At 45.2% G+C, this 16,785-nt stretch overlaps 35 non-coding genes across 35 annotated transcripts; all 35 read left to right on the plus strand.

Moving 5' to 3' along the window:
* Positions 1 to 109: 109 nt before the first annotated feature.
* Positions 110 to 199, plus strand: trnay-gua (transfer RNA tyrosine (anticodon GUA)). Its single transcript is given in 2 exon segments — positions 110 to 146; positions 164 to 199. It is a non-coding gene; the product is annotated as a tRNA-Tyr (tRNA).
* Positions 200 to 584: 385 nt separating this feature from the next.
* Positions 585 to 674, plus strand: trnay-gua (transfer RNA tyrosine (anticodon GUA)). The gene is given in 2 exon segments: positions 585 to 621; positions 639 to 674. It is a non-coding gene; the product is annotated as a tRNA-Tyr (tRNA).
* Positions 675 to 1,059: 385 nt separating this feature from the next.
* trnay-gua (transfer RNA tyrosine (anticodon GUA)) lies at positions 1,060 to 1,149 on the plus strand. The gene is given in 2 exon segments: positions 1,060 to 1,096; positions 1,114 to 1,149. It is a non-coding gene; the product is annotated as a tRNA-Tyr (tRNA).
* Positions 1,150 to 1,531: 382 nt separating this feature from the next.
* Positions 1,532 to 1,621, plus strand: trnay-gua (transfer RNA tyrosine (anticodon GUA)). Its single transcript is given in 2 exon segments — positions 1,532 to 1,568; positions 1,586 to 1,621. It is a non-coding gene; the product is annotated as a tRNA-Tyr (tRNA).
* A 385-nt stretch (positions 1,622 to 2,006) lies between these two features.
* On the plus strand, positions 2,007 to 2,096 carry trnay-gua (transfer RNA tyrosine (anticodon GUA)). Its single transcript is given in 2 exon segments — positions 2,007 to 2,043; positions 2,061 to 2,096. It is a non-coding gene; the product is annotated as a tRNA-Tyr (tRNA).
* A 98-nt stretch (positions 2,097 to 2,194) lies between these two features.
* Positions 2,195 to 2,284, plus strand: trnay-gua (transfer RNA tyrosine (anticodon GUA)). Its single transcript is given in 2 exon segments — positions 2,195 to 2,231; positions 2,249 to 2,284. It is a non-coding gene; the product is annotated as a tRNA-Tyr (tRNA).
* Positions 2,285 to 2,669: 385 nt separating this feature from the next.
* On the plus strand, positions 2,670 to 2,759 carry trnay-gua (transfer RNA tyrosine (anticodon GUA)). The gene is given in 2 exon segments: positions 2,670 to 2,706; positions 2,724 to 2,759. It is a non-coding gene; the product is annotated as a tRNA-Tyr (tRNA).
* A 385-nt stretch (positions 2,760 to 3,144) lies between these two features.
* On the plus strand, positions 3,145 to 3,234 carry trnay-gua (transfer RNA tyrosine (anticodon GUA)). Its single transcript is given in 2 exon segments — positions 3,145 to 3,181; positions 3,199 to 3,234. It is a non-coding gene; the product is annotated as a tRNA-Tyr (tRNA).
* A 382-nt stretch (positions 3,235 to 3,616) lies between these two features.
* On the plus strand, positions 3,617 to 3,706 carry trnay-gua (transfer RNA tyrosine (anticodon GUA)). The gene is given in 2 exon segments: positions 3,617 to 3,653; positions 3,671 to 3,706. It is a non-coding gene; the product is annotated as a tRNA-Tyr (tRNA).
* A 385-nt stretch (positions 3,707 to 4,091) lies between these two features.
* trnay-gua (transfer RNA tyrosine (anticodon GUA)) lies at positions 4,092 to 4,181 on the plus strand. Its single transcript is given in 2 exon segments — positions 4,092 to 4,128; positions 4,146 to 4,181. It is a non-coding gene; the product is annotated as a tRNA-Tyr (tRNA).
* Positions 4,182 to 4,279: 98 nt separating this feature from the next.
* Positions 4,280 to 4,369, plus strand: trnay-gua (transfer RNA tyrosine (anticodon GUA)). Its single transcript is given in 2 exon segments — positions 4,280 to 4,316; positions 4,334 to 4,369. It is a non-coding gene; the product is annotated as a tRNA-Tyr (tRNA).
* A 373-nt stretch (positions 4,370 to 4,742) lies between these two features.
* Positions 4,743 to 4,832, plus strand: trnay-gua (transfer RNA tyrosine (anticodon GUA)). The gene is given in 2 exon segments: positions 4,743 to 4,779; positions 4,797 to 4,832. It is a non-coding gene; the product is annotated as a tRNA-Tyr (tRNA).
* Positions 4,833 to 5,055: 223 nt separating this feature from the next.
* Positions 5,056 to 5,145, plus strand: trnay-gua (transfer RNA tyrosine (anticodon GUA)). The gene is given in 2 exon segments: positions 5,056 to 5,092; positions 5,110 to 5,145. It is a non-coding gene; the product is annotated as a tRNA-Tyr (tRNA).
* Positions 5,146 to 5,529: 384 nt separating this feature from the next.
* Positions 5,530 to 5,619, plus strand: trnay-gua (transfer RNA tyrosine (anticodon GUA)). The gene is given in 2 exon segments: positions 5,530 to 5,566; positions 5,584 to 5,619. It is a non-coding gene; the product is annotated as a tRNA-Tyr (tRNA).
* An 844-nt stretch (positions 5,620 to 6,463) lies between these two features.
* On the plus strand, positions 6,464 to 6,553 carry trnay-gua (transfer RNA tyrosine (anticodon GUA)). Its single transcript is given in 2 exon segments — positions 6,464 to 6,500; positions 6,518 to 6,553. It is a non-coding gene; the product is annotated as a tRNA-Tyr (tRNA).
* A 376-nt stretch (positions 6,554 to 6,929) lies between these two features.
* Positions 6,930 to 7,019, plus strand: trnay-gua (transfer RNA tyrosine (anticodon GUA)). Its single transcript is given in 2 exon segments — positions 6,930 to 6,966; positions 6,984 to 7,019. It is a non-coding gene; the product is annotated as a tRNA-Tyr (tRNA).
* Positions 7,020 to 7,404: 385 nt separating this feature from the next.
* On the plus strand, positions 7,405 to 7,494 carry trnay-gua (transfer RNA tyrosine (anticodon GUA)). Its single transcript is given in 2 exon segments — positions 7,405 to 7,441; positions 7,459 to 7,494. It is a non-coding gene; the product is annotated as a tRNA-Tyr (tRNA).
* Positions 7,495 to 7,890: 396 nt separating this feature from the next.
* trnay-gua (transfer RNA tyrosine (anticodon GUA)) lies at positions 7,891 to 7,980 on the plus strand. Its single transcript is given in 2 exon segments — positions 7,891 to 7,927; positions 7,945 to 7,980. It is a non-coding gene; the product is annotated as a tRNA-Tyr (tRNA).
* A 223-nt stretch (positions 7,981 to 8,203) lies between these two features.
* Positions 8,204 to 8,293, plus strand: trnay-gua (transfer RNA tyrosine (anticodon GUA)). Its single transcript is given in 2 exon segments — positions 8,204 to 8,240; positions 8,258 to 8,293. It is a non-coding gene; the product is annotated as a tRNA-Tyr (tRNA).
* A 384-nt stretch (positions 8,294 to 8,677) lies between these two features.
* On the plus strand, positions 8,678 to 8,767 carry trnay-gua (transfer RNA tyrosine (anticodon GUA)). Its single transcript is given in 2 exon segments — positions 8,678 to 8,714; positions 8,732 to 8,767. It is a non-coding gene; the product is annotated as a tRNA-Tyr (tRNA).
* An 844-nt stretch (positions 8,768 to 9,611) lies between these two features.
* trnay-gua (transfer RNA tyrosine (anticodon GUA)) lies at positions 9,612 to 9,701 on the plus strand. The gene is given in 2 exon segments: positions 9,612 to 9,648; positions 9,666 to 9,701. It is a non-coding gene; the product is annotated as a tRNA-Tyr (tRNA).
* A 377-nt stretch (positions 9,702 to 10,078) lies between these two features.
* Positions 10,079 to 10,168, plus strand: trnay-gua (transfer RNA tyrosine (anticodon GUA)). The gene is given in 2 exon segments: positions 10,079 to 10,115; positions 10,133 to 10,168. It is a non-coding gene; the product is annotated as a tRNA-Tyr (tRNA).
* Positions 10,169 to 10,553: 385 nt separating this feature from the next.
* trnay-gua (transfer RNA tyrosine (anticodon GUA)) lies at positions 10,554 to 10,643 on the plus strand. The gene is given in 2 exon segments: positions 10,554 to 10,590; positions 10,608 to 10,643. It is a non-coding gene; the product is annotated as a tRNA-Tyr (tRNA).
* A 396-nt stretch (positions 10,644 to 11,039) lies between these two features.
* trnay-gua (transfer RNA tyrosine (anticodon GUA)) lies at positions 11,040 to 11,129 on the plus strand. Its single transcript is given in 2 exon segments — positions 11,040 to 11,076; positions 11,094 to 11,129. It is a non-coding gene; the product is annotated as a tRNA-Tyr (tRNA).
* A 222-nt stretch (positions 11,130 to 11,351) lies between these two features.
* Positions 11,352 to 11,441, plus strand: trnay-gua (transfer RNA tyrosine (anticodon GUA)). The gene is given in 2 exon segments: positions 11,352 to 11,388; positions 11,406 to 11,441. It is a non-coding gene; the product is annotated as a tRNA-Tyr (tRNA).
* A 384-nt stretch (positions 11,442 to 11,825) lies between these two features.
* On the plus strand, positions 11,826 to 11,915 carry trnay-gua (transfer RNA tyrosine (anticodon GUA)). Its single transcript is given in 2 exon segments — positions 11,826 to 11,862; positions 11,880 to 11,915. It is a non-coding gene; the product is annotated as a tRNA-Tyr (tRNA).
* Positions 11,916 to 12,759: 844 nt separating this feature from the next.
* trnay-gua (transfer RNA tyrosine (anticodon GUA)) lies at positions 12,760 to 12,849 on the plus strand. Its single transcript is given in 2 exon segments — positions 12,760 to 12,796; positions 12,814 to 12,849. It is a non-coding gene; the product is annotated as a tRNA-Tyr (tRNA).
* Positions 12,850 to 13,226: 377 nt separating this feature from the next.
* On the plus strand, positions 13,227 to 13,316 carry trnay-gua (transfer RNA tyrosine (anticodon GUA)). The gene is given in 2 exon segments: positions 13,227 to 13,263; positions 13,281 to 13,316. It is a non-coding gene; the product is annotated as a tRNA-Tyr (tRNA).
* Positions 13,317 to 13,712: 396 nt separating this feature from the next.
* On the plus strand, positions 13,713 to 13,802 carry trnay-gua (transfer RNA tyrosine (anticodon GUA)). The gene is given in 2 exon segments: positions 13,713 to 13,749; positions 13,767 to 13,802. It is a non-coding gene; the product is annotated as a tRNA-Tyr (tRNA).
* Positions 13,803 to 14,198: 396 nt separating this feature from the next.
* Positions 14,199 to 14,288, plus strand: trnay-gua (transfer RNA tyrosine (anticodon GUA)). Its single transcript is given in 2 exon segments — positions 14,199 to 14,235; positions 14,253 to 14,288. It is a non-coding gene; the product is annotated as a tRNA-Tyr (tRNA).
* A 222-nt stretch (positions 14,289 to 14,510) lies between these two features.
* On the plus strand, positions 14,511 to 14,600 carry trnay-gua (transfer RNA tyrosine (anticodon GUA)). The gene is given in 2 exon segments: positions 14,511 to 14,547; positions 14,565 to 14,600. It is a non-coding gene; the product is annotated as a tRNA-Tyr (tRNA).
* A 384-nt stretch (positions 14,601 to 14,984) lies between these two features.
* On the plus strand, positions 14,985 to 15,074 carry trnay-gua (transfer RNA tyrosine (anticodon GUA)). Its single transcript is given in 2 exon segments — positions 14,985 to 15,021; positions 15,039 to 15,074. It is a non-coding gene; the product is annotated as a tRNA-Tyr (tRNA).
* A 385-nt stretch (positions 15,075 to 15,459) lies between these two features.
* trnay-gua (transfer RNA tyrosine (anticodon GUA)) lies at positions 15,460 to 15,549 on the plus strand. The gene is given in 2 exon segments: positions 15,460 to 15,496; positions 15,514 to 15,549. It is a non-coding gene; the product is annotated as a tRNA-Tyr (tRNA).
* A 395-nt stretch (positions 15,550 to 15,944) lies between these two features.
* trnay-gua (transfer RNA tyrosine (anticodon GUA)) lies at positions 15,945 to 16,034 on the plus strand. The gene is given in 2 exon segments: positions 15,945 to 15,981; positions 15,999 to 16,034. It is a non-coding gene; the product is annotated as a tRNA-Tyr (tRNA).
* Positions 16,035 to 16,425: 391 nt separating this feature from the next.
* On the plus strand, positions 16,426 to 16,515 carry trnay-gua (transfer RNA tyrosine (anticodon GUA)). The gene is given in 2 exon segments: positions 16,426 to 16,462; positions 16,480 to 16,515. It is a non-coding gene; the product is annotated as a tRNA-Tyr (tRNA).
* Positions 16,516 to 16,785: the final 270 nt, after the last annotated feature.

A 16,785-nucleotide genomic window follows, 5' to 3' on the forward strand; every position in this document is an offset into this window, starting at 1 on the left:
AAATGTTTACAATGCTGTAAATGTGGAATTCTTGAAAGTACTTTTTGTGTTCTGTGAGCACGACTGAAAGTGAAGCCGAAAAAAAATGGAAAGGTTCTCTAAACCATCCCCTTCGATAGCTCAGTTGGTAGAGCGGAGGACTGTAGGACTGCTTAAAGTTGATATCCTTAGGTCGCTGGTTCAACTCCGGCTCGAAGGAGGCTTTTATGGGCAGCCCATGGCGCAGTGCACATGAATTAGCCATTCTTGGGCAGCTCAAGGGTATCTCAGCAAAACAGCCAAACCCAATCACCCCAAAGGTTCTGTATTCACTTCCAGTGTGTAAAAATGGTGGGGAAAATAGAACAAAACAAAACATGCAGCTGCTGCTGCCTAGGCCAATTCCACGGAGTTAGAGAGGGAGAGTTGAGATGAAGGACTGAGCTTTTAAACATGTGGATTGATATAGCATTCATTAAAACGTGACTGGAGAAGTAAATGTTAACAATGCTGTAAATGTGGAATTCTTGAAAGTTCTTTTTGTGTTCTGTGAGCACGACTGAAAGTGAAGCCGAAAAAAAGTAGAAAGGTCTCTGAAACCATCCCCTTCGATAGCTCAGTTGGTAGAGCGGAGGACTGTAGGACTGCTTTACATTGATATCCTTAGGTCGCTGGTTCAACTCTGGCTCGAAGGAGGCTTTTATGGGCAGCCCATGGCGCAGTGCACATGAATTAGCCATCCTTGGGCAGCTCAAGGGTATCTCAGCAAAACAGCCAAACCCAATCACCCCAAAGGTTCTGTATTCACTTCCAGTGTGTAAAAATGGTGGGGAAAATAGAACAAAACAAAACATGCAGCTGCTGCTGCCTAGGCCAATTCCACGGAGTTAGAGAGGGAGAGTTGAGATGAAGGACTGAGCTTTTAAACATGTGGATTGATATAGCATTCATTAAAACGTGACTGGAGAAGTAAATGTTAACAATGCTGTAAATGTGGAATTCTTGAAAGTTCTTTTTGTGTTCTGTGAGCACGACTGAAAGTGAAGCCGAAAAAAAGTAGAAAGGTCTCTGAAACCATCCCCTTCGATAGCTCAGTTGGTAGAGCGGAGGACTGTAGGACTGCTTTACATTGATATCCTTAGGTCGCTGGTTCAACTCTGGCTCGAAGGAGGCTTTTATGGGCAGCCCATGGCGCAGTGCACATGAATTAGCCATCCTTGGGCAGCTCAAGGGTATCTCAGCAAAACAGCCAAACCCAATCACCCCAAAGGTTCTGTATTCACTTCCAGTGTGTAAAAATGGTGGGGAAAATAGAACAAAACAAAACATGCAGCTGCTGCTGCCTAGGCCAATTCCACGGAGTTAGAGAGGGAGAGTTGAGATGAAGGACTGAGCTTTTAAACATGTGGATTGATATAGCATTGATTAAAAAGCTGGAGAAGTAAATGTTAACAATGCTGTAAATGTGGAATTCTTGAAAGTTCTTTTTGTGTTCTGTGAGCACGACTGAAAGTGAAGCCGAAAAAAAGTAGAAAGGTCTCTGAAACCATCCCCTTCGATAGCTCAGTTGGTAGAGCGGAGGACTGTAGGACTGCTTAAAGTTGATATCCTTAGGTCGCTGGTTCAACTCCGGCTCGAAGGAGGCTTTTATGGGCAGCCCATGGCGCAGTGCACATGAATTAGCCATTCTTGGGCAGCTCAAGGGTATCTCAGCAAAACAGCCAAACCCAATCACCCCAAAGGTTCTGTATTCACTTCCAGTGTGTAAAAATGGTGGGGAAAATAGAACAAAACAAAACATGCAGCTGCTGCTGCCTAGGCCAATTCCACGGAGTTAGAGAGGGAGAGTTGAGATGAAGGACTGAGCTTTTAAACATGTGGATTGATATAGCATTCATTAAAACGTGACTGGAGAAGTAAATGTTAACAATGCTGTAAATGTGGAATTCTTGAAAGTTCTTTTTGTGTTCTGCGAGCACGACTGAAAGTGAAGCCGAAAAAAAGTAGAAAGGTCTCTGAAACCATCCCCTTCGATAGCTCAGTTGGTAGAGCGGAGGACTGTAGGACTGCTTTACATTGATATCCTTAGGTCGCTGGTTCAACTCTGGCTCGAAGGAGGCTTTTATGGGCAGCCCATGGCGCAGTGCACATGAATTAGCCATCCTTGGGCAGCTCAAGGGTAGAAAAAAAGTAGAAAAGGTCTCTGAAACCATCCCCTTCGATAGCTCAGTTGGTAGAGCGGAGGACTGTAGGACTGCTTTACATTGATATCCTTAGGTCGCTGGTTCAACTCTGGCTCGAAGGAGGCTTTTATGGGCAGCCCATGGCGCAGTGCACATGAATTAGCCATCCTTGGGCAGCTCAAGGGTATCTCAGCAAAACAGCCAAACCCAATCACCCCAAAGGTTCTGTATTCACTTCCAGTGTGTAAAAATGGTGGGGAAAATAGAACAAAACAAAACATGCAGCTGCTGCTGCCTAGGCCAATTCCACGGAGTTAGAGAGGGAGAGTTGAGATGAAGGACTGAGCTTTTAAACATGTGGATTGATATAGCATTCATTAAAACGTGACTGGAGAAGTAAATGTTAACAATGCTGTAAATGTGGAATTCTTGAAAGTTCTTTTTGTGTTCTGTGAGCACGACTGAAAGTGAAGCCGAAAAAAAGTAGAAAGGTCTCTGAAACCATCCCCTTCGATAGCTCAGTTGGTAGAGCGGAGGACTGTAGGACTGCTTTACATTGATATCCTTAGGTCGCTGGTTCAACTCTGGCTCGAAGGAGGCTTTTATGGGCAGCCCATGGCGCAGTGCACATGAATTAGCCATCCTTGGGCAGCTCAAGGGTATCTCAGCAAAACAGCCAAACCCAATCACCCCAAAGGTTCTGTATTCACTTCCAGTGTGTAAAAATGGTGGGGAAAATAGAACAAAACAAAACATGCAGCTGCTGCTGCCTAGGCCAATTCCACGGAGTTAGAGAGGGAGAGTTGAGATGAAGGACTGAGCTTTTAAACATGTGGATTGATATAGCATTCATTAAAACGTGACTGGAGAAGTAAATGTTAACAATGCTGTAAATGTGGAATTCTTGAAAGTTCTTTTTGTGTTCTGTGAGCACGACTGAAAGTGAAGCCGAAAAAAAGTAGAAAGGTCTCTGAAACCATCCCCTTCGATAGCTCAGTTGGTAGAGCGGAGGACTGTAGGACTGCTTTACATTGATATCCTTAGGTCGCTGGTTCAACTCTGGCTCGAAGGAGGCTTTTATGGGCAGCCCATGGCGCAGTGCACATGAATTAGCCATCCTTGGGCAGCTCAAGGGTATCTCAGCAAAACAGCCAAACCCAATCACCCCAAAGGTTCTGTATTCACTTCCAGTGTGTAAAAATGGTGGGGAAAATAGAACAAAACAAAACATGCAGCTGCTGCTGCCTAGGCCAATTCCACGGAGTTAGAGAGGGAGAGTTGAGATGAAGGACTGAGCTTTTAAACATGTGGATTGATATAGCATTGATTAAAAAGCTGGAGAAGTAAATGTTAACAATGCTGTAAATGTGGAATTCTTGAAAGTTCTTTTTGTGTTCTGTGAGCACGACTGAAAGTGAAGCCGAAAAAAAGTAGAAAGGTCTCTGAAACCATCCCCTTCGATAGCTCAGTTGGTAGAGCGGAGGACTGTAGGACTGCTTAAAGTTGATATCCTTAGGTCGCTGGTTCAACTCCGGCTCGAAGGAGGCTTTTATGGGCAGCCCATGGCGCAGTGCACATGAATTAGCCATTCTTGGGCAGCTCAAGGGTATCTCAGCAAAACAGCCAAACCCAATCACCCCAAAGGTTCTGTATTCACTTCCAGTGTGTAAAAATGGTGGGGAAAATAGAACAAAACAAAACATGCAGCTGCTGCTGCCTAGGCCAATTCCACGGAGTTAGAGAGGGAGAGTTGAGATGAAGGACTGAGCTTTTAAACATGTGGATTGATATAGCATTCATTAAAACGTGACTGGAGAAGTAAATGTTAACAATGCTGTAAATGTGGAATTCTTGAAAGTTCTTTTTGTGTTCTGCGAGCACGACTGAAAGTGAAGCCGAAAAAAAGTAGAAAGGTCTCTGAAACCATCCCCTTCGATAGCTCAGTTGGTAGAGCGGAGGACTGTAGGACTGCTTTACATTGATATCCTTAGGTCGCTGGTTCAACTCTGGCTCGAAGGAGGCTTTTATGGGCAGCCCATGGCGCAGTGCACATGAATTAGCCATCCTTGGGCAGCTCAAGGGTAGAAAAAAAGTAGAAAAGGTCTCTGAAACCATCCCCTTCGATAGCTCAGTTGGTAGAGCGGAGGACTGTAGGACTGCTTTACATTGATATCCTTAGGTCGCTGGTTCAACTCTGGCTCGAAGGAGGCTTTTATGGGCAGCCCATGGCGCAGTGCACATGAATTAGCCATCCTTGGGCAGCTCAAGGGTATCTCAGCAAAACAGCCAAACCCAATCACCCCAAAGGTTCTGTATTCACTTCCAGTGTGTAAAAATGGTGGGGAAAAACAAAACATGCTGCTGCTGCCTAGGCCAATTCCACGGAGTTAGAGAGGGAGAGTTGAGATGAAGGACTGAGCTTTTAAACATGTGGATTGATATAGCATTCATTAAAACGTGACTGGAGAAGTAAATGTTAACAATGCTGTAAATGTGGAATTCTTGAAAGTTCTTTTTGTGTTCTGTGAGCACGACTGAAAGTGAAGCCGAAAAAAAGTAGAAAGGTCTCTGAAACCATCCCCTTCGATAGCTCAGTTGGTAGAGCGGAGGACTGTAGGACTGCTTAACGTTGATATCCTTAGGTCGCTGGTTCAACTCCGGCTCGAAGGAGGCTTTTATGGGCAGCCCATGGCGCAGTGCACATGAATTAGCCATCCTTGGGCAGCTCAAGGGTATCTCAGCAAAACAGCCAAACCCAATCAGTGCAGGACTGTCGGACTGCGAAGGGGATGTGTTCACTTCCAGTGTGTAAAAATGGTGGGGAAAATAAAATAAAACAAAACATGCTGCTGCTGCCTAGGCCAATTCCACGGAAAGGTTCTCTAAACCATCCCCTTCGATAGCTCAGTTGGTAGAGCGGAGGACTGTAGGACTGCTTAAAGTTGATATCCTTAGGTCGCTGGTTCAACTCCGGCTCGAAGGAGGCTTTTATGGGCAGCCCATGGCGCAGTGCACATGAATTAGCCATTCTTGGGCAGCTCAAGGGTATCTCAGCAAAACAGCCAAACCCAATCACCCCAAAGGTTCTGTATTCACTTCCAGTGTGTAAAAATGGTGGGGAAAATAGAACAAAACAAAACATGCTGCTGCTGCTGCCTAGGCCAATTCCACGGAGTTAGAGAGGGAGAGTTGAGATGAAGGACTGAGCTTTTAAACATGTGGATTGATATAGCATTGATTAAAACGGACTGGAGAAGTAAATGTTAACAATGCTGTAAATGTGGAATTCTTGAAAGTTCTTTTTGTGTTCTGTGAGCACGACTGAAAGTGAAGCCGAAAACAAGTAGAAAGGTCTCTGAAACCATCCCCTTCGATAGCTCAGTTGGTAGAGCGGAGGACTGTAGGACTGCTTAACGTCGATATCCTTAGGTCGCTGGTTCAACTCCGGCTCGAAGGAGGCTTTTATGGGCAGTCCATGGCGCAGTGCACATGAATTAGCCATCCTTGGGCAGCTCAAGGGTATCTCAGCAAAACAGCCAAACCCAATCACCCCAAAGGTTCTGTATTCACTTCCAGTGTGTAAAAATGGTGGGGAAAATAGAACAAAACAAAACATGCTAGGCCAATTCCACGGAGTTAGAGAGGGAGAGTTGAGATGAAGGACTGAGCTTTTAAACATGTGGATTGATATAGCATTGATTAAAACGGACTGGAGAAGTAAATGTTAACAATGCTGTAAATGTGGAATTCTTGAAAGTTCTTTTTGTGTTCTGTGAGCACGACTGAAAGTGAAGCCGAAAACAAGTAGAAAGCTCTCTGAAACCATCCCCTTCGATAGCTCAGTTGGTAGAGCGGAGGACTGTAGGACTGCTTAACATTGATAACTAAGGTTGCTGGTTCAACTCCGGCTCGAAGGAGGCTTTTATGGGCAGCCCATGGCGCAGTGCACATGAATTAGCCATCCTTGGGCAGCTCAAGGGTATCTCAGCAAAACAGCCAAACCCAATCACCCCAAAGGTTCTGTATTCACTTCCAGTGTGTAAAATTGGTGGGGAAAATAGAACAAAACAAAACATGCTGCTGCTGCTGCCTAGGCCAATTCCACGGAGTTAGAGAGGGAGAGTTGAGATGAAGGACTGAGCTTTTAAACATGTGGATTGATATAGCATTGATTAAAACGGACTGGAGAAGTAAATGTTAACAATGCTGTAAATGTGGAATTCTTGAAAGTTCTTTTTGTGTTCTGCGAGCACGACTGAAAGTGAAGCCGAAAAAAAGTAGAAAGGTCTCTGAAACCATCCCCTTCGATAGCTCAGTTGGTAGAGCGGAGGACTGTAGGACTGCTTAACATTGATATCCTTAGGTCGCTGGTTCAACTCCGGCTCGAAGGAGGCTTTTATGGGCAGCCCATGGCGCAGTGCACATGAATTAGCCATCCTTGGGCAGCTCAAGGGTATCTCAGCAAAACAGCCAAACCCAATCACCCCAAAGGTTCTGTATTCACTTCCAGTGTGTAAAAATGGTGGGGAAAAACAAAACATGCTGCTGCTGCTGCCTAGGCCAATTCCACGGAGTTAGAGAGGGAGAGTTGAGATGAAGGACTGAGCTTTTAAACATGTGGATTGATATAGCATTCATTAAAACGTGACTGGAGAAGTAAATGTTAACAATGCTGTAAATGTGGAATTCTTGAAAGTTCTTTTTGTGTTCTGTGAGCACGACTGAAAGTGAAGCCGAAAAAAAGTAGAAAGGTCTCTGAAACCATCCCCTTCGATAGCTCAGTTGGTAGAGCGGAGGACTGTAGGACTGCTTAACGTTGATATCCTTAGGTCGCTGGTTCAACTCCGGCTCGAAGGAGGCTTTTATGGGCAGCCCATGGCGCAGTGCACATGAATTCGCCATCCTTGGGCAGCTCAAGGGTATCTCAGCAAAACAGCCAAACCCAATCACCCCAAAGGTTCTGTATTCACTTCCAGTGTGTAAAAATGGTGGGGAAAATAGAACAAAACAAAACATGCAGCTGCTGCTGCCTAGGCCAATTCCACGGAGTTAGAGAGGGAGAGTTGAGATGAAGGACTGAGCTTTTAAACATGTGGATTGATATAGCATTGATTAAAACGTGACTGGAGAAGTAAATGTTAACAATGCTGTAAATGTGGAATTCTTGAAAGTTCTTTTTGTGTTCTGTGAGCACGACTGAAAGTGAAGCCGAAAAAAAGTAGAAAGGTCTCTGAAACCATCCCCTTCGATAGCTCAGTTGGTAGAGCGGAGGACTGTAGGACTGCTTAACATTGATATCCTTAGGTCGCTGGTTGAACTCCGGCTCGAAGGAGGCTTTTATGGGCAGCCCATGGCGCAGTGCACATGAATTAGCCATCCTTGGGCAGCTCAAGGGTATCTCAGCAAAACAGCCAAACCCAATCAGTGCAGGACTGTCGGACTGCGAAGGGGATGTGTTCACTTCCAGTGTGTAAAAATGGTGGGGAAAATAGAACAAAACAAAACATGCTGCTCCCTAGGCCAATTCCACGGAGTTAGAGAGGGAGCGTTGAGATGAAGGACTGAGCTTTTAAACATGTGGATTGATATAGCATTGATTAAAACGTGACTGGAGAAGTAAATGTTAACAATGCTGTAAATGTGGAATTCTTGAAAGTACTTTTTGTGTTCTGTGAGCACGACTGAAAGTGAAGCCGAAAAAAAGTAGAAAGGTTCTCTGAAACCATCCCCTTCGATAGCTCAGTTGGTAGAGCGGAGGACTGTAGGACTGCTTAACGTTGATATCCTTAGGTCGCTGGTTCAACTCAGGCTCGAAGGAGGCTTTTATGGGCAGCCCATGGCGCAGTGCACATGAATTAGCCATCCTTGGGCAGCTCAAGGGTATCTCAGCAAAACAGCCAAACCCAATCAGTGCAGGACTGTCGGACTGCGAAGGGGATGTGTTCACTTCCAGTGTGTAAAAATGGTGGGGAAAATAAAATAAAACAAAACATGCTGCTGCTGCCTAGGCCAATTCCACGGAAAGGTTCTCTAAACCATCCCCTTCGATAGCTCAGTTGGTAGAGCGGAGGACTGTAGGACTGCTTAAAGTTGATATCCTTAGGTCGCTGGTTCAACTCCGGCTCGAAGGAGGCTTTTATGGGCAGCCCATGGCGCAGTGCACATGAATTAGCCATTCTTGGGCAGCTCAAGGGTATCTCAGCAAAACAGCCAAACCCAATCACCCCAAAGGTTCTGTATTCACTTCCAGTGTGTAAAAATGGTGGGGAAAATAGAACAAAACAAAACATGCTGCTGCTGCTGCCTAGGCCAATTCCACGGAGTTAGAGAGGGAGAGTTGAGATGAAGGACTGAGCTTTTAAACATGTGGATTGATATAGCATTGATTAAAACGGACTGGAGAAGTAAATGTTAACAATGCTGTAAATGTGGAATTCTTGAAAGTTCTTTTTGTGTTCTGTGAGCACGACTGAAAGTGAAGCCGAAAAAAAGTAGAAAGGTCTCTGAAACCATCCCCTTCGATAGCTCAGTTGGTAGAGCGGAGGACTGTAGGACTGCTTTACATTGATATCCTTAGGTCGCTGGTTCAACTCTGGCCCGAAGGAGGCTTTTATGGGCAGCCCATGGCGCAGTGCACATGAATTAGCCATCCTTGGGCAGCTCAAGGGTATCTCAGCAAAACAGCCAAACCCAATCACCCCAAAGGTTCTGTATTCACTTCCAGTGTGTAAAAATGGTGGGGAAAATAGAACAAAACAAAACATGCTAGGCCAATTCCACGGAGTTAGAGAGGGAGAGTTGAGATGAAGGACTGAGCTTTTAAACATGTGGATTGATATAGCATTGATTAAAACGGACTGGAGAAGTAAATGTTAACAATGCTGTAAATGTGGAATTCTTGAAAGTTCTTTTTGTGTTCTGTGAGCACGACTGAAAGTGAAGCCGAAAACAAGTAGAAAGGTCTCTGAAACCATCCCCTTCGATAGCTCAGTTGGTAGAGCGGAGGACTGTAGGACTGCTTAACATTGATAACTAAGGTTGCTGGTTCAACTCCGGCTCGAAGGAGGCTTTTATGGGCAGCCCATGGCGCAGTGCACATGAATTAGCCATCCTTGGGCAGCTCAAGGGTATCTCAGCAAAACAGCCAAACCCAATCACCCCAAAGGTTCTGTATTCACTTCCAGTGTGTAAAATTGGTGGGGAAAATAGAACAAAACAAAACATGCTGCTGCTGCTGCCTAGGCCAATTCCACGGAGTTAGAGAGGGAGAGTTGAGATGAAGGACTGAGCTTTTAAACATGTGGATTGATATAGCATTGATTAAAACGGACTGGAGAAGTAAATGTTAACAATGCTGTAAATGTGGAATTCTTGAAAGTTCTTTTTGTGTTCTGCGAGCACGACTGAAAGTGAAGCCGAAAAAAAGTAGAAAGGTCTCTGAAACCATCCCCTTCGATAGCTCAGTTGGTAGAGCGGAGGACTGTAGGACTGCTTAACATTGATATCCTTAGGTCGCTGGTTCAACTCCGGCTCGAAGGAGGCTTTTATGGGCAGCCCATGGCGCAGTGCACATGAATTAGCCATCCTTGGGCAGCTCAAGGGTATCTCAGCAAAACAGCCAAACCCAATCACCCCAAAGGTTCTGTATTCACTTCCAGTGTGTAAAAATGGTGGGGAAAATAAAACAAAACATGCTGCTGCTGCCTAGGCCAATTCCACGGAGTTAGAGAGGGAGAGTTGAGATGAAGGACTGAGCTTTTAAACATGTGGATTGATATAGCATTGATTAAAACGTGACTGGAGAAGTAAATGTTAACAATGCTGTAAATGTGGAATTCTTGAAAGTACTTTTTGTGTTCTGTGAGCACGACTGAAAGTGAAGCCGAAAAAAAGTAGAAAGGTCTCTGAAACCATCCCCTTCGATAGCTCAGTTGGTAGAGCGGAGGACTGTAGGACTGCTTAACGTTGATATCCTTAGGTCGCTGGTTCAACTCCGGCTCGAAGGAGGCTTTTATGGGCAGCCCATGGCGCAGTGCACATGAATTCGCCATCCTTGGGCAGCTCAAGGGTATCTCAGCAAAACAGCCAAACCCAATCACCCCAAAGGTTCTGTATTCACTTCCAGTGTGTAAAAATGGTGGGGAAAATAGAACAAAACAAAACATGCAGCTGCTGCTGCCTAGGCCAATTCCACGGAGTTAGAGAGGGAGAGTTGAGATGAAGGACTGAGCTTTTAAACATGTGGATTGATATAGCATTGATTAAAACGTGACTGGAGAAGTAAATGTTAACAATGCTGTAAATGTGGAATTCTTGAAAGTTCTTTTTGTGTTCTGTGAGCACGACTGAAAGTGAAGCCGAAAAAAAGTAGAAAGGTCTCTGAAACCATCCCCTTCGATAGCTCAGTTGGTAGAGCGGAGGACTGTAGGACTGCTTAACATTGATATCCTTAGGTCGCTGGTTGAACTCCGGCTCGAAGGAGGCTTTTATGGGCAGCCCATGGCGCAGTGCACATGAATTAGCCATCCTTGGGCAGCTCAAGGGTATCTCAGCAAAACAGCCAAACCCAATCAGTGCAGGACTGTCGGACTGCGAAGGGGATGTGTTCACTTCCAGTGTGTAAAAATGGTGGGGAAAATAGAACAAAACAAAACATGCTGCTCCCTAGGCCAATTCCACGGAGTTAGAGAGGGAGCGTTGAGATGAAGGACTGAGCTTTTAAACATGTGGATTGATATAGCATTGATTAAAACGTGACTGGAGAAGTAAATGTTAACAATGCTGTAAATGTGGAATTCTTGAAAGTACTTTTTGTGTTCTGTGAGCACGACTGAAAGTGAAGCCGAAAAAAAGTAGAAAGGTTCTCTGAAACCATCCCCTTCGATAGCTCAGTTGGTAGAGCGGAGGACTGTAGGACTGCTTAACGTTGATATCCTTAGGTCGCTGGTTCAACTCCGGCTCGAAGGAGGCTTTTATGGGCAGCCCATGGCGCAGTGCACATGAATTAGCCATCCTTGGGCAGCTCAAGGGTATCTCAGCAAAACAGCCAAACCCAATCAGTGCAGGACTGTCGGACTGCGAAGGGGATGTGTTCACTTCCAGTGTGTAAAAATGGTGGGGAAAATAAAATAAAACAAAACATGCTGCTGCTGCCTAGGCCAATTCCACGGAAAGTTCTCTGAAACCATCCCCTTGATAGCTCAGTTGGTAGAGCGGAGGACTGTAGGACTGCTTAACATTGATATCCTTAGGTCGCTGGTTCAACTCCGGCTCGAAGGAGGCTTTTATGGGCAGCCCATGGCGCAGTGCACATGAATTAGCCATCCTTGGGCAGCTCAAGGGTATCTCAGCAAAACAGCCAAACCCAATCACCCCAAAGGTTCTGTATTCACTTCAAGTGTGTAAAATTGGTGGGGAAAATAGAACAAAACAAAACATGCTGCTGCTGCTGCCTAGGCCAATTCCACGGAGTTAGAGAGGGAGAGTTGAGATGAAGGACTGAGCTTTTAAACATGTGGATTGATATAGCATTGATTAAAACGGACTGGAGAAGTAAATGTTAACAATGCTGTAAATGTGGAATTCTTGAAAGTTCTTTTTGTGTTCTGTGAGCACGACTGAAAGTGAAGCCGAAAAAAAGTAGAAAGGTCTCTGAAACCATCCCCTTCGATAGCTCAGTTGGTAGAGCGGAGGACTGTAGGACTGCTTTACATTGATATCCTTAGGTCGCTGGTTCAACTCTGGCCCGAAGGAGGCTTTTATGGGCAGCCCATGGCGCAGTGCACATGAATTAGCCATCCTTGGGCAGCTCAAGGGTATCTCAGCAAAACAGCCAAACCCAATCACCCCAAAGGTTCTGTATTCACTTCCAGTGTGTAAAAATGGTGGGGAAAATAGAACAAAACAAAACATGCTAGGCCAATTCCACGGAGTTAGAGAGGGAGAGTTGAGATGAAGGACTGAGCTTTTAAACATGTGGATTGATATAGCATTGATTAAAACGGACTGGAGAAGTAAATGTTAACAATGCTGTAAATGTGGAATTCTTGAAAGTTCTTTTTGTGTTCTGTGAGCACGACTGAAAGTGAAGCCGAAAACAAGTAGAAAGGTCTCTGAAACCATCCCCTTCGATAGCTCAGTTGGTAGAGCGGAGGACTGTAGGACTGCTTAACATTGATAACTAAGGTTGCTGGTTCAACTCCGGCTCGAAGGAGGCTTTTATGGGCAGCCCATGGCGCAGTGCACATGAATTAGCCATCCTTGGGCAGCTCAAGGGTATCTCAGCAAAACAGCCAAACCCAATTACCCCAAAGGTTCTGTATTCACTTCCAGTGTGTAAAATTGGTGGGGAAAATAGAACAAAACAAAACATGCTGCTGCTGCTGCCTAGGCCAATTCCACGGAGTTAGAGAGGGAGAGTTGAGATGAAGGACTGAGCTTTTAAACATGTGGATTGATATAGCATTGATTAAAACGGACTGGAGAAGTAAATGTTAACAATGCTGTAAATGTGGAATTCTTGAAAGTTCTTTTTGTGTTCTGCGAGCACGACTGAAAGTGAAGCCGAAAAAAAGTAGAAAGGTCTCTGAAACCATCCCCTTCGATAGCTCAGTTGGTAGAGCGGAGGACTGTAGGACTGCTTAACATTGATATCCTTAGGTCGCTGGTTCAACTCCGGCTCGAAGGAGGCTTTTATGGGCAGCCCATGGCGCAGTGCACATGAATTAGCCATCCTTGGGCAGCTCAAGGGTATCTCAGCAAAACAGCCAAACCCAATCACCCCAAAGGTTCTGTATTCACTTCCAGTGTGTAAAAATGGTGGGGAAAATAAAACAAAACATGCTGCTGCTGCCTAGGCCAATTCCACGGAGTTAGAGAGGGAGAGTTGAGATGAAGGACTGAGCTTTTAAACATGTGGATTGATATAGCATTGATTAAAACGTGACTGGAGAAGTAAATGTTAACAATGCTGTAAATGTGGAATTCTTGAAAGTACTTTTTGTGTTCTGTGAGCACGACTGAAAGTGAAGCCGAAAAAAAGTAGAAAGGTCTCTGAAACCATCCCCTTCGATAGCTCAGTTGGTAGAGCGGAGGACTGTAGGACTGCTTAACGTTGATATCCTTAGGTCGCTGGTTCAACTCCGGCTCGAAGGAGGCTTTTATGGGCAGCCCATGGCGCAGTGCACATGAATTCGCCATCCTTGGGCAGCTCAAGGGTATCTCAGCAAAACAGCCAAACCCAATCAGTGCAGGACTGTCGGACTGCGAAGGGGATGTGTTCACTTCCAGTGTGTAAAAATGGTGGGGAAAATAGAACAAAACAAAACATGCTGCTCCCTAGGCCAATTCCACGGAGTTAGAGAGGGAGCGTTGAGATGAAGGACTGAGCTTTTAAACATGTGGATTGATATAGCATTGATTAAAACGTGACTGGAGAAGTAAATGTTAACAATGCTGTAAATGTGGAATTCTTGAAAGTACTTTTTGTGTTCTGTGAGCACGACTGAAAGTGAAGCCGAAAAAAAGTAGAAAGGTTCTCTGAAACCATCCCCTTCGATAGCTCAGTTGGTAGAGCGGAGGACTGTAGGACTGCTTAACGTTGATATCCTTAGGTCGCTGGTTCAACTCCGGCTCGAAGGAGGCTTTTATGGGCAGCCCATGGCGCAGTGCACATGAATTAGCCATCCTTGGGCAGCTCAAGGGTATCTCAGCAAAACAGCCAAACCCAATCAGTGCAGGACTGTCGGACTGCGAAGGGGATGTGTTCACTTCCAGTGTGTAAAAATGGTGGGGAAAATAGAACAAAACAAAACATGCTGCTCCCTAGGCCAATTCCACGGAGTTAGAGAGGGAGCGTTGAGATGAAGGACTGAGCTTTTAAACATGTGGATTGATATAGCATTGATTAAAACGTGACTGGAGAAGTAAATGTTAACAATGCTGTAAATGTGGAATTCTTGAAAGTACTTTTTGTGTTCTGTGAGCACGACTGAAAGTGAAGCCGAAAAAAAGTAGAAAGGTTCTCTGAAACCATCCCCTTCGATAGCTCAGTTGGTAGAGCGGAGGACTGTAGGACTGCTTAACGTTGATATCCTTAGGTCGCTGGTTCAACTCCGGCTCGAAGGAGGCTTTTATGGGCAGCCCATGGCGCAGTGCACATGAATTAGCCATCCTTGGGCAGCTCAAGGGTATCTCAGCAAAACAGCCAAACCCAATCAGTGCAGGACTGTCGGACTGCGAAGGGGATGTGTTCACTTCCAGTGTGTAAAAATGGTGGGGAAAATAAAATAAAACAAAACATGCTGCTGCTGCCTAGGCCAATTCCACGGAAAGTTCTCTGAAACCATCCCCTTGATAGCTCAGTTGGTAGAGCGGAGGACTGTAGGACTGCTTAACATTGATTTCCTTAGGTCGCTGGTTCAACTCCGGCTCGAAGGAGGCTTTTATGGGCAGCCCATGGCGCAGTGCACATGAATTAGCCATCCTTGGGCAGCTCAAGGGTATCTCAGCAAAACAGCCAAACCCAATCACCCCAAAGGTTCTGTATTCACTTCAAGTGTGTAAAATTGGTGGGGAAAATAGAACAAAACAAAACATGCTGCTGCTGCTGCCTAGGCCAATTCCACGGAGTTAGAGAGGGAGAGTTGAGATGAAGGACTGAGCTTTTAAACATGTGGATTGATATAGCATTGATTAAAACGGACTGGAGAAGTAAATGTTAACAATGCTGTAAATGTGGAATTCTTGAAAGTTCTTTTTGTGTTCTGCGAGCACGACTGAAAGTGAAGCCGAAAAAAAGTAGAAAGGTCTCTGAAACCATCCCCTTCGATAGCTCAGTTGGTAGAGCGGAGGACTGTAGGACTGCTTAAAGTTGATATCCTTAGGTCGCTGGTTCAACTCCGGCTCGAAGGAGGCTTTTATGGGCAGCCCATGGCGCAGTGCACATGAATTAGCCATCCTTGGGCAGCTCAAGGGTATCTCAGCAAAACAGCCAAACCCAATCACCCCAAAGGTTCTGTATTCACTTCCAGTGTGTAAAAATGGTGGGGAAAATAGAACAAAACAAAACATGCAGCTGCTGCTGCCTAGGCCAATTCCACGGAGTTAGAGAGGGAGAGTTGAGATGAAGGACTGAGCTTTTAAACATGTGGATTGATATAGCATTGATTAAAACGTGACTGGAGAAGTAAATGTTAACAATGCTGTAAATGTGGAATTCTTGAAAGTTCTTTTTGTGTTCTGTGAGCACGACTGAAAGTGAAGCCGAAAAAAAGTAGAAAGGTCTTTGAAACCATCCCCTTCGATAGCTCAGTTGGTAGAGCGGAGGACTGTAGGACTGCTTAACATTGATATCCTTAGGTCGCTGGTTGAACTCCGGCTCGAAGGAGGCTTTTATGGGCAGCCCATGGCGCAGTGCACATGAATTAGCCATCCTTGGGCAGCTCAAGGGTATCTCAGCAAAACAGCCAAACCCAATCAGTGCAGGACTGTCGGACTGCGAAGGGGATGTGTTCACTTCCATTGTGTAAAAATGGTGGGGAAAATAGAACAAAACAAAACATGCTGCTCCCTAGGCCAATTCCACGGAGTTAGAGAGGGAGCATTGAGATGAAGGACTGAGCTTTTAAACATGTGGATTGATATAGCATTGATTAAAACGTGACTGGAGAAGTAAATGTTAACAATGCTGTAAATGTGGAATTCTTGAAAGTACTTTTTGTGTTCTGTGAGCACGACTGAAAGTGAAGCCGAAAAAAAGTAGAAAGGTTCTCTAAACCATCCCCTTCGATAGCTCAGTTGGTAGAGCGGAGGACTGTAGGACTGCTTAAAGTTGATATCCTTAGGTAGCTGGTTCAACTCCGGCTCGAAGGAGGCTTTTATGGGCAGCCCATGGCGCAGTGCACATGAATTAGCCATCCTTGGGCAGCTCAAGGGTATCTCAGCAAAACAGCCAAGCCCAATCAGTGCAGGACTGTCGGACTGCGAAGGGGATGTGTTCAATTCCATTGTTTAAAAATGGTGGGGAAAATAAAACAAAACATGCTGCTGCCTAGGCCAATTCCACGGAGTTAGAGAGGGAGCGTTGAGATGAAGGACTGAGCTTTTAAACATGTGGATTGATATAGCATTCATTAAAACGTGACTGGAGAAGTAAATGTTAACAATGCTGTAAATGTGGAATTCTTGAAAGTACTTTTTGTGTTCTGTGAGCACGACTGAAAGTGAAGCCGAAAAAAAGTAGAAAGGTTCTCTGAAACCATCCCCTTCGATAGCTCAGTTGGTAGAGCGGAGGACTGTAGGACTGCTTAACGTTGATATCCTTAGGTCGCTGGTTCAACTCTGGCTCGAAGGAGGCTTTAATGGGCAGCCCATGGCGCAGTGCACATGAATTAGCCATCCTTGGGCAGCTCAAGGGTATCTCAGCAAAACAGCCAACCCCTATCGCCCCACAGTTGCTGTGTTCACTTCCAGTGTGTAAAAATGGTGGGGAAAATTCACGAACACCAATAGGGCAACGTCATAAAATGCTTAAAACCAGGTTTATCCCTAAATGAGATGAAGATTTTTTAAATGGCTCAAATAAATAGTGTTTGTGGCCGTGCTTCTTTTTGAGCAACACATT

This window comes from Solea solea, chromosome 10, assembly GCF_958295425.1.
Source record: "Solea solea chromosome 10, fSolSol10.1, whole genome shotgun sequence".
In the NCBI taxonomy this organism is placed as follows: domain Eukaryota; kingdom Metazoa; phylum Chordata; class Actinopteri; order Pleuronectiformes; family Soleidae; genus Solea; species Solea solea.